The sequence below is a fragment of the Gopherus evgoodei genome, unplaced genomic scaffold, assembly GCF_007399415.2.
Source record: "Gopherus evgoodei ecotype Sinaloan lineage unplaced genomic scaffold, rGopEvg1_v1.p scaffold_31_arrow_ctg1, whole genome shotgun sequence".
NCBI classification, from domain to species: domain Eukaryota; kingdom Metazoa; phylum Chordata; order Testudines; family Testudinidae; genus Gopherus; species Gopherus evgoodei.
In genome coordinates, this window is record NW_022059983.1 from 1,591,394 (window position 1) to 1,608,875 (window position 17,482).

Here is a 17,482-nt window from a genome sequence, read left to right on the forward strand (position 1 = left end):
TACTAAAGGTAGATCGTGCCAAACCAACCTGATCTCCTTCTTTGAGAAGGTGACAGATTATTTAGACAAAGGAAATGCAGTAGACCTAATTTACCTTGATTTCAGTAAGGCATTTGACATGGTTCTGCATGCAGAATTATTAGTCAAATTGGAAAAGATGGGGATCAATATGAAAATTGAAAGGTGGATAAGGAACTGGTTAAAGGGAAGACTACAACGGGCAGTACTGAAGGGTGAATTGTCAGGCTGGAAGGAAGTTACTAGTAGAGTTCCTCAAGGATCGGTTTTGGGACCAATCTTATTTAACCTTTTTATTACTGACCTTGGCACAAAAAGCGGGAATGTGCTAATAAAGTTTGCTGATGACACAAAGCTGGGGGGTATTGCTAACACGGAGAAGGACCGGGATATCATACAGGAAGATCTGGATGACCTTGTAAACTGGAGTAATAGTAATAGGATGAAATTTAATAGTGAAAAGTGCAAGGTCATGTACTTAGGGATTAATAATAAGAACTTTAGATATAGATTGGGGACGCATCAGTTGGAAGCAACAGAGGAGGAGAAGGACCTTGGGGTATTGGTAGATCACAGGATGACTATGAGCCGCCAATGTGATATGGCTATTAAAAAAGCTAATGCAGTTTTAGGATGCATCAGGCGAAGTATTTCCAGCAAAGATAAGGAGGTGTTAGTACTGTTATATAAGGCACTGGTGAGACCCCACCTGGAATACTGTGTGCAGTTCAGGTCTCCCATGTTTAAGAAGGATGAATTCAAACTGGAACAGGTTTAGAGACGGGCTACTAGGATTATCAGAGGAATGGAAAACCTGTCATGTGAAAGGAGACTCAAAGAGCTTGGCTTGTTTAGTCTAGCCAAAAGAAGGCTGAGGGGGTATATGCTTGCTCTTTATAAATGTAACCCTTCTTCCCCTCTGAGTTGGCAGCAACAAGGGCCGGGTTCAGTATCCAGGGGTTCCGTTTTAATAACACAATGCATAACCAGCTCGAGCCCCCACCCAGTGACCTGGGACACTTACATACCACACCCTCCTGGGCGCCTCTAGGAGGCAATACTTCCCCTCTCGCAAGCACGGAGACTGAGTGTAGCAAAATCCTTTTAAAAAAGGAAGGAAACAATGCGGCATCCAATTGGAGAAACACCACAAACAGGATTATAACAGAAACCATAAACAAAATCCACCTCCAAGTACATTTGGCAATGTCCTTTCCCTTTTAGAGTCTTAAGTCCAATTACCCCAAAGTCCAACAACCCAAAAGTCTCTGGTCAGTGCCACCCCAGAATTCAAGAGTTTATCTGCCATGTTTTACCCCCCCAGCCTGGGTGGAAAGGGGGGGGAAGAGAGTCCACACAGGGTGTTAAGGGGCACCTTACGTGGGCCAGGGCCAACTGTTCCACCCCTCCGTGAAGTTCTGCTGCAGCCTTCACCACGACCCGCTCCACCACACCAGCTGTGCCACTCCTCCAGCTGTCTGTGCAAACCACTTCACTCTGCTCACTGGGCTGCTCCAACACGCTGCAAACCGCTCCGCTCTGCCAACCGCTTAACAATAGGTCTTCAGGCTCCCCCACAGATTAACACAGCACTCGGTGATTTCAGCTGTTAGTATGGGAGCCCTGGTGTTGGTGCACCATTAGCTCAACACAAATTCAGCTCAGCAGTCTTTAGATAGATTCCTAATGGAACCAAAATTATCTCTATTCTTTAACAGTGGAGAGAAAAGGATGTGTAATTAGCATTCCAGACCCTCAAAAGAGGCCCATACTGTCAGGTACACACACCAGTCCCCAACCACTCTCCTTTCATGGGGTTTTGGAACCCATGTCCCATGTTTAGCAAGTACCACTCAACTGAGGTTGAGTCATCTCTGTCACAAAGCAGTTCACAGCTCCCCATTCACACAATCAGGGTGACAAACTTTTTTTTTCTCCTGCCTCAATAACAAAGAAATTGGGGATCCCAGAGCTGTTAAAATGACCATCCCAGTCTGCTGTGGGCTTATGCTAAGTAGGGGGTGGATGCCAATGCAAATCTTTCCCCATTCTTTGAAATTCTTGGAATTCTTTCCACATTCCCTACAATTCACCACCAGATGTCAGGGTAGCGCTCATCCTTACTCTGCTTACATAAATATATCAGAGGAATTATTTAAGTTTAGTACCAATGTAGATACAAGAACAAATGGGTATAAACTGGACACTAGGAAGTTTAGACTTGAAATTAGATGAAGGTTTCTAACCATTAGGGGAGTGAAGTTCTGGAACAGCCTTCCGAGGGGAGTAGTGGGGGCAAAAGACATATCTGGCTTTAAGACAAAGCTTGATAAGTTTATAGAAGGAATGGTATGATGGGATAGCCTAATTTTGGCAATTGATCTTTAATTATCAGCAGATAAGTATGCCCAGTGGTCGGTGATGGGATGGGATCTGAGTTACTGCAGAGAATTCTTTCCTGAGTGCTGGCTGGTGAGTCTTGCCCACATGCTCAGGGTTGAGCTGATCGCCATATTTGGGGTCGGGAAGGAATTTTCCTCCAGGGCAGATTGGCAGAGGTCCTGGAGGTTTTTCACCTTCCTCTGCAGCATGGGGCATGGGTCACTTGCTGGTGGATTCTCTGCAGCTTGAGGTCTTCAAACCACAATTTGTAGACTTCAATAACTCAGGCATAGGTTAGGGGTTTGTTATAGAAGTGGATGGGTAGGGTTCTGTGGCCTGCTTTGTGCAGGGGGTCGGACTGAATGATCACATTGGTCCCTTCTGACCCTAGAATCTATGAATCTAGGACCTGTTAGCATCTGTAACAAGGCCAGTCCCACTGTCTACCAGCTGGAAATTCAGTCAGGAAAAAAAAACATACTGAAGTGATTTCACTCCTCCAAGCTAAAATGATCGAACGGAAACTATAAGACGAGATGGATACCTATTTTTGATTCCTGGGGGAGGAGAGCGTAATTACCTGCATGAATCAGAAGTAGAAACAGATAGTGAACTGAAAATAATTCCTCGGAGTCAGAAGAGGAGTTAAGTTCAGAGCTGGAGGAAACCTCAGGTGGACCTAGATGATAATGTAAATGTAAATATAACCCAAGTAATTGTTGAAAGTCAAACAGCAGAAAGTGAAATAAATGCAATGACCCGCAAATCACTGGCAAATGTTTGGGCCCCAGCATCAGAGACAGATAAGCCGAGTTTGGGAGAAACATGATTAGGGTTAGAAAAAAATGTGAGCTTTAAAATATTTTACCACTCCCTCCTTCTTGGAGGGAACAGTTTATTTTTGTTTTGCATTGCAGCAGTTTTTGTTATCACCAGATGTGCAGCATCCATATCAGCAATGTGATCCTAGTTGTCTATGTTATTGTTTGGATTCGTTTGTTGGAGAGGGGCTGCTTTTCTGGTGTTGGTGCATCAGAAGACACTGTGCTCGAGACATGGGCGAACCACGCATTAAGGACACTGGACTATGAAGTAAATAATGCCCTCCTTATTGCTCCAAATTCCCCATATGTCTCAGGAGAAATTCTCTTGGAGGGATGGGGAAGAACCCAAGCGGGAGCCCATCGCCGCCTCTTGCAGGCTTTGACATTTTTGTATTCTATTGTAAAACCTGTGTCCCTTGGTATGAATTTAACTGCTTTACAACCATTGCCTGTACATCCTGATTTACAGAACCAGATACATACTGCAAAAGAGAGAGTCATGATTAGCGTGCATCATAATCCCAATAAAATTAAATGGGTATTTGCAGGAATTGTCCAGAACCACTGGTGGGAGGTGTTATTGGGATGGTTCACCCACTGGTACAGGTGACTTGCCAAGTAGTTGTGGGTTTTGTTACTAGCCTAATGACATGCTGGACCTGGTGCAAAAATCCAGTGATTGCAAGTCCCCCGACAGATATCAGTGGTTACTGCCGCTGACACGAGTACCCCCAAGAAGGGAACATATTGAACTTGTCGCCCCTCCCTCTATAATTATGTAAGCATTAACTCCAGCTGAAATGGGTACCAAACTCCTTTTGTTTCCTTTGCCAATTTGAGTCTCTCTACCCATGCACGCACACACACAAGCAAAGTTAAGGGTTTGTGTGTGGGCAGTTCCACAGGAATTTAGGATTTGCAGGTCACCAGGCTCAAGAAACAGAGTGCATGAAGGGAAGCTAGTTGAAAGAATGTGCATGGTGCAAATTTAAAGCAGAGAGGAACTCTCGCAAAAGTCAACAGTTTTGGTTTTACAGAAGAGCAGTTCACGGCCAGGGCCTACAGTAACAAAGGTTGTTTGGTGTCTACTGGGAGAGGGACAAAATAAGGGTCAAAACAGGCTGCTTAGGAGAGAATAAGGAAAGGTGTATGATGACGAGAATGAAGAATTTGGGACACAAATGTAGTCAGGACCTAAGGTACCAGGTTATTACTCTCCCACATCTTCTTACCTTCTTTCCACCTATACGGACACCATGACTGCACTATTTCACCTCTGACTTAGTTAATCCACTTTCACCTGTGCCTGATGCTTATTGGACTCTCTGCTGTTTGTTTTATGTTCACCTCCATTACGGAAAGATGTACTGCTGCTGCTCACCCTCTGGGGAGGAACACGCCCAAGCCATGTGTTAACAGCACCATCGACACCCTTTCTTCAGGGTTTGACCGCTTCAGGGTGGTGATTTAGCCTACTCCTGCCGTGGTGACATTCATCTCCTACTCTCCGAACACTGTAGTGGGATGCTCAGGAGGGTTTGGCATTGGGGCTTCTCTGGTTATGAGGGCCATGTGGATTATGGATGGGGCCATCAGTACGGCTGTGGTAGCTGTGGGCCATGTTAAAGCCAACAGGAAAATGCATGAAACAAGAAATAACCAGGCAACAAATAGCAAGAAACAGATTAATGGAGCAACTGATAGGTGATGTTCACAATTGCTGAGTGTCCACAACTAGAAATAAACGCAACAGTTGCCATGACTGCTCAGCTTCTCTGAAACTCCTCCCCTTACACATCTTTCCCATATCATGCTTCATCTTAGATTTATGATTATTTCTGCTAATGATCCCCCATGGGATCTTTCTAGTATTAACACATTGTGGTTAAGTCTTATCTCAAGAAAGGTCGCTTTAGTCCATTCTTGCAGTTGCATGGGCTGTAAGCTTCACAGAAATTTTGTTGCCACTCATTGCAAGGACCTTTCCGTTGTGAGAATCGCTTAAAGGTGCTTTTTAGTCAATAAGACTTGAGGCCTCTATGTGCTGTTCGTTCCTGGACCATCTTTGACAGTTCTTTATAGAACAACTCCAAAGACGGGGATTCCACAACCTCCCTAGTTAACCTATTCCACGGTTTAACTTGCCTTAGACTTAGAAACAGTTTCCTAATGTCTAATCTTGCTGCAAACTAAGGCCATGTGTACATTGCCAAATTTATAGTGGCAGCGGATAGTCATTTTATGCCAACTGGGGGAGAGCTCAGCAGTCGGCATAATTAAACCACCCTCAAAAAATGGAGGATAGCAATGTCAGCAGGAGTGCATCTCTCAGGGTTGGTCTACACTATGGGGGGAAATCGATCTTAGGGACGCAACTTCAGCTACGTGAATAACGTAGCTGAAGTTGAATATCTAAGATCGGATTACTCACCCATCCTCACTGCGCGGGATCGATGTCTGCGGCTCCCACTGTCGATTCCGCAACTCCATTGGGGTTGGTGGAGTTCCGGAATCGATATGAGCGCGCTCGGGGATCGATATATCGCGTCTAGATGAGACGCGATATATCGATCCCTGAGCAATCGATTTTAACCCGCCGATTAAAATCGATTGCTCAGGGATCGATATATCAGGTCTCATCTAGACGTGATATATCGATCCCCGAGCGCGCTCATATCGATTCCAGAACTCCACCAACCCCAACGGAGTTGCGGAATCGACAGGGGAAGCCGCGGACATCGATCCCGCGTGGTGAGGACTAGTGAGTAATCCAATCTTAGTTTTCGACTTCAGCTACGTTATTCACGTAGCTGAAGTTGCGTATCTAAGATCGATTTCCCCCTGTAGTGTAGACCAGCCCGTAGCCTCACTGACATAGAGTTGTCCACACTGAGCTGTTGTTGGTGAAACTTTAGGTTGGTCAGGAGAGTTTTTTTACACCTCTTACCAACAAAAATGCTACGGTAGACATAGCCTAAGATGATTTCTTCTTGTGCTGCCCTTGGTGGGTATGGAGAGCAATTGGAGACTTCATAGTTTGATAAAAACTCTTTGAGAAGAGTTTTTAAATTTGGCAAACATCTGAGTCTAAATCACATTTCTCTAGCTTGCCTTGAGGATATCATGTGAGATTGTGTCATAAGCCTTAGTAAAATCAAGATACATCGCATTTATAGCTCCCCCACATGCACAAGTCTACTGACTTGGTAAAGAAGGAAAGAAGTTGATTTTTCCTAATTTGTTATGGAGAAATGTATGTTGCCTATTACTTTTCACCTATTAGCCTCTAGCTGCTTACAAATTCATTGTTCAGTAACTTGTTTCAGTATATTTAGAAGTATAAAATTAGGCTGACTGGGGCACTCATTCCCTGGTTCCTCCTTTAGACCCCTTTTCTAAGGGCGCTACTTTGTCTGCCTTTCTTCTGTCCTCTGGGCCTTCAGACATTCTCCATTCATTCTTGACGATAACTACTAATGCGTATGACTTCTTCAGGTGACACCTTGCGTATCACACTGTCAATTCCATCAGAACCTGCTGAGTTGAATACCTGAGGACATATCAGGACGTAGCAGTCCAAATAAGTAACAAATATAGTTCGAGGAAAAAAGAGTTGCAGGTGACTGCTGAGTGTGGTGTGTTCCTGTAAACAAGAAATTTCCTGTAAGTAAGAAATTTCCCTGTTTCAGCTAATTTAAAATAGACTCATAGAATCATAGAATAACAGGGTTAGAAGGGACTTCAGGAGGTTTTTAGTCCAACACCCTGCTCAAAGCAGGACTAATTGCCAACTAAATCATCCCAGCCAGAACTTTCTCAAGCCTGACCTTAAAAACCTCTAAGGAAGGAGGTTCCACTACTTCTCTAGGGAACCCATTCCAGTGCTTCACCACTCTCCTAGTTAAAAAGTTTTTCCTAACATGCAACCTAAGCCTCCCTCATTACTCCTTCCTCTGTCATCTGGTACCACTGACAATATTCCAGCTCCATTCTCTTTGGAACACCCAGTCAGGTAGTTGAAAGCAGCTATCAAATCCCCCCTCATTCGTCTCTTCTTCAGATTAAACAATCCCAGTTCCTTCAGCCTCTCCTGATAAGTCATGTGCTCCAGCCCCCCTAATCATTTTTGTTGCCCTCCGCTGGACTCTCTCCAATTTTTCCACATCCTTCTTCTAGTGCAGGGCCAAACCGACATAGTACTCCAGATGAAGCCTCACCAATGTCGAATAGAGAGGAATGATCACATCCCTCGATCTGCAGTCAATGTCCCTACTTATAGAGCTCAAAGTGCTGTTAGCCTTCTTGGCAACAAGGGCACACTGTTGACTCATAGCCATCTTGTCATCCACTGTAACCCGTAAGCTTCAATGTCTGCAAAAGGAGGATCGTAGCAGGATGCTATACAGCAGAAAACATATACTGAATTCCATTTGAAACTAGGTACCTCTGAAAGTCTTCTGGTAAAAAATGAGATCCAGTGCCATTCACTAACTGTAACTGTGGACCAAACTGGCTACACAAAATACAAACATATACAGTGGTCTTGGTTGTTCTAGTAGAAATAATTCTGAAAATTTCTGGTCACTTTGCATGGCGCATAAGCTATATCCAAATATATATAACTTTTAAATATTCCTATAAAGCCCATATATTCAAGGTGTCTGAGGCCAAAACCGACAATGGAGGCAAACTGAGACAGGAGCATGCTGAATTTGCTGAAAGATAACAGAGAATTTTGCTTTTTTTTCTCAATCTCTTTCGCGATCCCAGCCCACAAGATATGACTCAGCTGAGGCCTTTAATGCCAAGAGGAGGTAGATTAACAGCTTCTAAACCTGTGACTGGAAAGAACACGTTTTATTGCATTCCATATAAGTTGCAACATTGCTAGACAAATAATTCAGGTTGAGGTGTCACAAATTGTGTCAGCCAGGAATGCCACCCTGTATCCTAGAATAACATGGCAGGTACAGGAGAAAGGACATGAGCCTTAGCAGCTTCTCTGCTGATGTTTGTGCTAGTTCTGGGTGACCCAACAACCAAATCGACATAAAACACTTTACTTTGGGCTGATGGGAGATTTGGCAGAGCAAATATAAGATCCCATTTGCTTTGTTCTTTGCAGAATTGACTAATATAGGACTAACATAGGAATGAGTTGAAAAAATGTCCATAATTAAGTATGAGCAGCAGCCAATGACAGAATTCCATGTTTTGGTCCAAAAATTCAAAGCCATTGATCCATCAGCACAATAAAATGTCTACCATACAGATACACATGGAACTTCCAAATTCCAAAGATGAGGCTGAAAGCTTCTTGCTCTATTTGGTCACCGTGCTTCTCGATGATGGTGAAGTATTAGAAATATGGGGGGAAAGGCTCCCACTCCATATGGAAATGTGACACAAGCCAATTGCAGTGGTAGTGAGGCAAAGCGTGCACGAAATTCAGCTAATGTGAACCGTTTATCTGCTGCCTTAACTGGACACACATTCATTCATAGAGAGAGAGAGAGAGACCTATCCTGGCAAGGTCTCCCCATGCAGACCCTGCCAGTTCTGCCGCACGCTGCCTGGCAGGACTTTCTGAGACGCTGTCGCTCCGCTGCCTTGGGGCTGGAGCAGGGACTGGAGCTTCATCCTACTAGAGATGCTGATGCTGCCCCACTCTGCTCTGCAGTCCGAGCATACAGCTGCTATGCGGCTGGGGAACAACTTCCACAGGGCAGCAGGGATTTGCCCAGCGAGAACTCGAGGCAAAAATCCCTGCAGGGAGCAGGTAAAAGAGGGTAGCAGAGAAAAGGAATAAGCTGTCCCCCCAACTCCAGCCTTTTATGGGCCAGGAACTTCCTTTCATCCAAACAGAGGAACTAGCACCTGCAGAAGGGAGCCGTTCATCGGAGGTCAGAAAGCCCCATTCTGCCCCTCCCCCGCCCCCGGCCTGAGGGGTGCATGACTAGGCCAGATAGGCTGACCCCCACCCCCACCCCCACCCCATGGAGTAGCAGTGACACCCAGTAGTCGGTCACAAGTGTGTTTCACATAGCGCAGCAGTGACACTCGGTGACCAATCTGGGTATTGTGCAGTTTCTCATTCAGCTGTGGTGACACCAGTTAGGTATTGCACAGAGTGCATCTCCTATGCAAAAACGAGTCCGGTGGCCCCTTAAAGACTAACAGATTTATTTGGGCATAAGCTTTCACAGGTTAAAAAAAATCCCTTCGTCAGATGCATGGAGTGAAAGTTATAGCTGCAGGCATTGTATATTATATTGTATGTGCATTCCTCATGCAGCCGACGAAGTGGGGATTCACCCATGAACGCTTGTGCTACAATACGTCTGTTAGTCTGCAAGGTGCCACAGGACTCTGCTGCTTTTACAGATCCAGAGTAACACGGCTCCCTACTGATACCAGGCATGATACAATGACAGATGAAGAGAAGGAGGCACCTCACAACAGGGAAATCAGTGTTGACAAAGAGAATTCAAGGAGGGTGGATTTAGCCCATGCCTAATAATACGTGAGGCGAGGCCAGGAGCAGAAAACTGCTTCTGTGATGAACCAGCAACTCTCTATTCAAGCCCAAATTAATGGCGTTAATTAATTTTAGTTACTCTGTTTATCTTTGAAGTCTGAAGGTTTTGGGTTCAAGAAAAATGACTTAAATCTGTTATAGAAAATCCAGGTAGATTGATGTGTTCTGGCTTTTGTCTGTTACCATTCCTGATGTTCTATTTGTGTCCATTTCTTCTTTTATGTAAGGACTGTCCGGTATGGCCAATGTGCATGGCAGCGGGGCGTTGCTGGCACATGATGGCATAGATCACATTAACATTATTAGACGTGCAGGTGAAGGAGTCCCTGATGGGGTGGCTGATGCCGTTTGGTCCTCTGATGGTGTCGCTAGAGTAGATATGGGGACAGAATAGGCAACGAGATTTGCTCAGCGATTGGTTCGTGGTTTGGTATTTCTATGGTATAGTATGTATTCCTTATGAGTTTCAAGTTGGGGGAGCTGTCTGTAAGCGAGAAGTGGCCTGCGTCCTAACGTCTTTGGGAGTGAGGGATCATTTTCTAAGCTAGGTTGTAGATCATTGATAATGTGCTGGAGAGTTTTTAGGTGGGGGCTGTATGTGAAAACCAGTGCTCTTGTGTTAGTTTCCTCATTGGGCCTGTCCTGTAGTAGGTCACTTCTGGTACCCATCTCACTCTGTCAATCTGTTTCCTCACTTCCCCAGGTGGGTATTGTAGTTTTAAGAATGCTTGATGGAGATGTTGTAGGTATTTGTCTCTGTCTGAGGGATTGGAGCAAATACGGTTGTATCTTAGAGCTTGAATGTAGACAATGAATCATGTGATGTGTCCTGGATGGAAGCTGGAGGCATGTAGGTAAGTATAGCATCAGTAGATTTCTGATATAGAGTGATGTTTATGGAGTGACCATCACTTATTTGCACCGTAGTGTCCAGGAAGTGGATCTCTTGTGTGGCCTGGTCCAGGCTGAGGTTCATGGCAGGGTGGAAATTGTTGAAATCCAGGAGGAATCCTTCAAGGGCCTCCTTTCCGTGGGTCAATATGATGAAGATGTCATCAGTGTAGCGCAAGTAGAGGAGACGAGAGCTAGGGGACGAGAGCTAAGGAAGCATTGTTCTAAGTCAGCCATAAAAATGGCACCCTCTGGGGCTATGCGGGTATCCATAGCAGTGCCACTGATTTGAAGATATAAGTGGTCCCCAACTCTGAAATAGTTGTGGATGAGGACAAAGTCACAAAGCTCAGCCTCCATCTGGAGATACTGTTCTTTACAGCTTGTAGTCCATCCTCAGGTGGATTATTGGTTTAAAGTGCTTCTTCATCCATGGTGGCCAGGATGGTATTTTCAGGAAGATCATCAATGCATTGTAGTTTTCTCAGGAAGTCGGTGGTGTCTCAAAGACAACTTGGAGTGCTTGTAGCGTAGGGTCTGAGGAGAGAGTCCAAATAGCCAGCTAATCCTCTTGTAAGAGTGCTAATCCCTGAGCTGGTGGGGCATCCAGGGTTTCCAGATATATGGAGCTTGGGTAGCAGATAGAGTACCCGTGGTCGGGGCTTTAGGGTGTGTCCATGTAAATTTGTTCCCCTGCTGAGCAGATGCTCTATTCTTTGATACACCTCAATGGGATCAGAGGATAGTGGCCTGAAGACGTGCTAGAAAGGTGCCTGGCAGCCTTCTGTTCATAATCCAACTTGTTCATTATGACTACAGCACCCCCTTTGATTATAATATTAGAGTTATTTCTGAGGCTGTGGGTGGCATTATGTTCTGTAGGGCTGAGGTTATGAGATGATGTTTGTTTACAATTTCAGCCTGCGCATGTCTGCGGAAGCACTCTATGTATGGTCCAGTCTGTCATTTTGACCGTCAGGAGAAGTCCACGCAGAGTTCTTCTCGGAGTGTTGGTAGGAGGTTTCCTATGGGTCAGCGCACTGTTCAGTGGTGTGTGAAAAATATTCCTTGATTCGGAGGCGACGAAAGTAAGCTTCCAGGCCACCACAAAACTGTACCATATTCGTGGGGATTGTGGCGCAGAAAGCGAGTCCCCGAAATAGCACATACTTTTCCGCCGGGCTGTGTGGTTAGAGAGTAACAAGATTACTTGTGAGTTGACGGTACCACTATTGTAAACCCCTGTATTAGGGTTGTTTACAAATTTGTAGTGAAGTGAAGTGTGCAGAGTAAATAGCTTGTCTCATTGCTGTAAAGTCAAGCCCCGTGGACATTTGTGTGGAACATTGGTTTTGTATGAGTCTTCAGTTTTGAAAGCTCATTCTTGATCTTCTCCTGTCTGCTTTACAGGATGCTGATCAGGTGGTTCCTCTGTTTCTTTGAATGTGTGTGCACAGTCTCTCACAATAGTCAGTGTAAAATGTTGATTGCAATGGATTTTTTTTTACCATCAGTTCAGTTGATATGCTGTCCATCTGTTTGCACTTGGACTGGAAGATGATGTCTGCATGTATATGTGAGAATTTTCCTTTCCGGTTGATGGAATTCCACGCCATACTGCTAAATTTAGTGCCTTGCATCTTGTCAAGGATCAGGGGGTAGCCATGTTAGTCTGTAGCCACACAAACAACAAGGAGTCCGGTGGCACCTTAAAGACTAACAGATTTATTTGCGCATAAGCTTTCGTGGGTTAAAAAAAAATTTCTTCTTCAGCTGAATACAGTGAAAGTTAGAGATGCAGGCATGAAGAGACGACTGGAGTAGCTGCAGCTCAACAAGCAACAGGGGGAAAAGGGTGGTGTTTAGCACCCACTGACAGCCCTGCCAGTCATCACCTCCCCATCCATCCGCAGCAACGTCTACCCACCACTAGTGGGCCACAGATCAGCACTTCCTCTTCTAGTCTGGCCGCCTGCGCCTCAAAAATATCCTCTCGAGGTTCTAGGGCACTGAATACAGAGACTGAATGAGACTATCTTACTGATTTTCAGTCAGAGACGCTAGATGCCCGAGAAGCATGGTGCCTATAAGTTGTCCAAGAATTCCTACTGTGGCCACTGGGGCGGGGGAAAGCACATTGTTGGTAGTGCCCACAGGTGGTCATACAAAGAGGGCTTATCCTGGACACCGAGGCCTGACTGGATAGCAGCGCAGCGAATAAAAAGGGAGATGAAAACTCCAGAGCTGGTGGTGATCCCAAGGGTTGAAATGTGCTTGGTACCAGGTGTAACGGGTTTGACCACAGAAACTCCTTTGGGACTGTCACCTGATGGGCTGAGACTACCTCTGAGCTCATTTTCTCTGCCAGTTTGGACCTCTAGAACCCTACTTTGTCAAGCTGGACATGCCCCTCTGCTCCAACATGGACCCAGATCTGAGCCAGGTGCCCCAAAGACACAGACAACTGAAAACGTCTTAGCAAGCCCGACGCCCACCTCTCAATGGTATCCAAACAAATCCGTTTTACTCTGTATAAAGCTTGTACAGATACACGTTTTATAACACCGACAGAGAGGTATGCACAGCTCCCCAGGTATTAATTATTTACTCAGGGTTAAATAATAAGCAAAAGTAATGTTCTTTAATACAAAAGGTGGGATTTAATAGTAATAACAGACAGAACAAAGTAAATTACCAAGCAAAATGAAACAAAACACAAAAGTCTAACCCTATTACAATAAGAAACTGATTAAAGATGAAATAGCTGAGATGTTCCAATAAGCTTCTTTCACAGACTGGACTCCTTCCTAGTCTGGGTTCAGCAAAAACGCACACACCCCTGTAGTTACTGTCCTTTGTTCCAGTTTCTTTCAGGCACCTCTTGGGAGTGTAAACACCCCCTCTTAAAGTAGCTGAAGATAAACTGGAGCGGCAGAAACCCCTTTGTTCATCCGTGCAAAGTCACAGGAACAAGAGTGTGTAGCCAGCTGAGCACGTCATAGACTCATAGTATCATAGAACATCAAAATTGGAAGGGAACTCAGGAGGTCATCTAGTGCAATCCCCTCCTCAAAGCAGGACTAATTCCCAACTAAATAATTCCAGCCATGGCTTTGTCCAGCTTGATGTAAAAAATGTCTAAGGAAGGTGTCACGGAGTCCCTGGGCGATGCTCTGGAACTGCTCCCCACAAGCCAGGCAGGACTTTGGGGAATCTCCTCTCCCTCGGAGCAGACTTGTTCAGGGCAAGAAGCTCACACGGCTTCACCTCCTGGGTCTCTCCTTGGAGCATTTAGCATCCTCCGCCCCTCCGTGCGCTTCCCACAACAAGTCCACCCCAGCGGGGTCCTGGGGAGGCCACCGGGTCTTGCACCCCCACTTCACAGTCAGATGTGACTCTCAGCCAGCCAGTAAAACAGAGGTTTATTCGATGACAGGAACAGGGTCTAAAACAGAGCTTGTAAATACAGCGAACTGGAACCCTAAGCCAGGTCCATTCTGGGGGTCAGTGAGCCAGACCCCACGTCTGCACTTCACTCCTCGTCCCCAGCCAACTCCAGACTAACCACCCCTCCAGCCCCTCCTTCTCTGCTCAGCTCCTTTCCTGGGCCAGGAGATCATGTGATCCCTTTGTCTCCAACACCTTCAGCTGGCATCTTTGCAGAGGAGGGGCCCAGGCCATCAGTTGCTAGGAGACAGAGGGTCAGGCATTTAGGTGCACTGGCCCTTTGCTCTGCCAGATACTTTAGAACTGCCATGGGGACACTGAGGCACCAACACAGTATTCAGAGAAAACATTAAGAACACTCCTAGTTCATCACAAAAGGATATTCCGCCGCCTCCTTAGGGAACCCATTCCAGTGATTCACCACCTTCCTAGTGAAAACGTTTTCCTAATATCCAAGCTAAAACCTCCCCACTGCAACTTGAGATCAACCAGACAACCTTGTTCTGTCATCTGCTATCACTGAGAACAGTCTAGATCCATCCTCTTTGGAGCCCCTTTTCAGGTAGTTGAAAGCAGCTATCAAATCCCGCCTCATTCGTCTCTTTTGCAGACTAAACAATCCCAGTTCCCTCAGCCTCTCCTCAATTATTTTTGTTGCCCTCCGTTGGACTCTTTCCAATTTTTCCACATCCTTGTTGTAGAGTGGGGCATAAAACTGGAGGTTGGGGGTGCACAGTCACCTGCCTACCAAGGTGCTAATGGGTAATGACTTGGAGAACTGGCCGGATGGCACTCGGAGCGCCCTGGTCGTTACCCAGACCCAGAGCCAGAGAGGGTCATGGGACCTCCCGGTGAGCGGGGAGGGGGGGGGCGAAGTGCCGAGGGTAGGGCTCGACATGTCTGGGCTGGAGCCTCCGTCCAAAGTTGGGGAAACTGAGGCATCACCAGCCAGGGCTGTATCCTCAGACCTAGCAGCTGAATTCCAAATGGAGCTGCAGGTGGCTCCCTCCTTGGAGAAACTGAGGGCCCTGGCGGGCCACAGCAGTGCAGGGTCCCAGGGAGAGGACCGCGGGGAGCGGTTCTTGTGGGAGAACGGATTCCTGTACCGGGAATGGCCTGGTTCAGGGCAAACTGAACCTTGGAAAGGCAGGAGGCAGTTGGTGGTTCCCCAGAGGTACTGACGCAGACTGTTGTACTTGGCCCATGATATCCCCCTGTCAGGGCATCTGGCGCCCCAGGCAAAGGCTGCCGCCGCAGCACTTTTAATGGCCTGGGGTCTTTGATGCTGTTCGACAGGATTGCAGGTCCTGTGACCCCTGCCGGGGGGGGGGGGGGGGGAGAAGGCCCAGGACAGGGGTAAAGCACCACTGAGATCTTTGCCCATCATAGAGGAGCGTTTTCAGAAGGTGACTGTGGACATAGTGGGGCCCCTCAGCAGAGTGACCCAGGCAGGGAAGATCTATATCCTGGTAGTATTTCACTACGCGTGGTATTTTGCTACGCGTTACCTCGAGGCGGTGGCCTTGTCCTCTATCGAGGCAGACACCGTGACCATCTTCAGCAGAGTGGGGTTGCCCAAGGAGGTTCTTACAGACCAGGGGTCGAACTTCATGTCAACCCTGCTCCAGTGCTTGTAGGAGAAGTGTGGGGTCCAACACACGTGCGCCTCAGCCTACCACTCTGCATTGTTACCTGTGCTGATGAGCTCTGCATGGTCACCTGTGCTGGTGAGGTCTCCACACTGGCCAAACAGGAAATGAAATTCAAAAGTTTGCGGGGCTTTTCCTGTCTACCTGGCCAGTGCCTCCGAGTTCAGATTGCAGTCCAGAGCGGTCACAATGGTGCACTGTGGGATACCGTCCGGAGGCTAATACCGTCAATTTGCAGCCACACTAACGCTAATCCGATATGGTAATACCAATTTCAGCGCTACTCCTCTCATCGGGGAGGAGTACAGAAATCAGTTTAAAGAGCCCTTTATATCGATATAAAAGGCCTCGTTGCGTGGACAGCTGCAGCGTTAAATCGGTTTGATGCTACTAAAATCGGCTTAAACGCATAGTGTAGACCAGGCCTCAGTTCAACGGGTTGGTCGAGAGATTCAATGGGACCCTAAAGAGGATGCTGAAAACCTTTATGGACCAGTATTTACCCCCCTGCTGTTCGCATGTAGGGAAGTGCCCCAGGAATCCACAGAGTTCTCCCTTTTCGAGTTGCTGTACAGCAGGAAGGTGAGGGGACCCCTGGACTTGATGAGGGCCAAGTGGGAGGGAAAGGCCTCTCCCAACAGGGAATCAGTGGTACTGGCTTTCTGGGAAAAGCTCGTGGAACTCATGGGCTTAGCTAGGGAAAACATAGCAAGGGCCCAAAGGAAGCAGAAGATCTTGTACGACCGCTCAGCACATGCCCGCTCCTATGCTATCGGGGACCAGGTGATGCTCCTCATCCCCATGAGGAGGAGCAAGCTGCAAGCTGCCTGGGACGGCCCCTTCAAGGTCATCAGACAGCTGAAGAAGGTGAACTATGTAGTGGAACTGTCCAACCAGGCACTCAGCCACTGGGTGTACCATGTCAACGTGATGAAACCATACTGGGACAGGGAGAAGTTGGCGCTGGCTGTGTGTGGGCAGTGGGAGGAGAAGGGAGAGGATCCCCAGGTGGGGCTCACTGTGCGCTGAAGGGGGCACTTATCCAGGGCTGGGTGCTGGTAATTCCAGATTTTAACAAACCCTTCCAGGTGTTCACCAATGCCTCAGACACGGGGCTGGGTGCAGTGCTGATGCAAACTGATACTAAGGGGGAGAGACACCCCATTGTGTACTTGCGTGAGAAGCTGCTGCCCGGGAGCAGCATTATGCAGCCATAGAGAAGGAATGTCTGGCCATGGTGTGGGCTGTCAAAAAGCTGCAGCCGTATCTATTTGGGCAGCGCTTCACTGTGTGCACTGACCATTCACCCCTGACATGGCTGCACCAAATGAAAGGGGCTAATGCCAAGCTGCTGAGATGGAGTCTGCTCCTCTAGGGGTATGACATGGAGCTGGTTCATGTGAAGGGGAGTGCCAATGTTATAGCCACTGCTTTGTTATGGGGCAGGGGCCTTGAACTTCCCCAGGTCACTGGCTAAGCAACCCTGCTCCATTCAGCCATGAAGAGGGGAGAGATTTGATGAAATGGGGGGTTTTCTTGTGTTTTCCAGTGGGTTGCATGCAGAGGGAGGGGGACTCAGTGTCCCCAGGTGTTACTGGTTTAATAAGGTGAGGGGAGAGGGAGTTTGTTACAGAGGACCGGAGAAGGAACTTGGGACCCTGGCCCATGGCCTGGAGGATGGAGACCCCAGCAACTGGTGACGTGGTGACCTGGAGATGCAGCTCAGGAGTCAC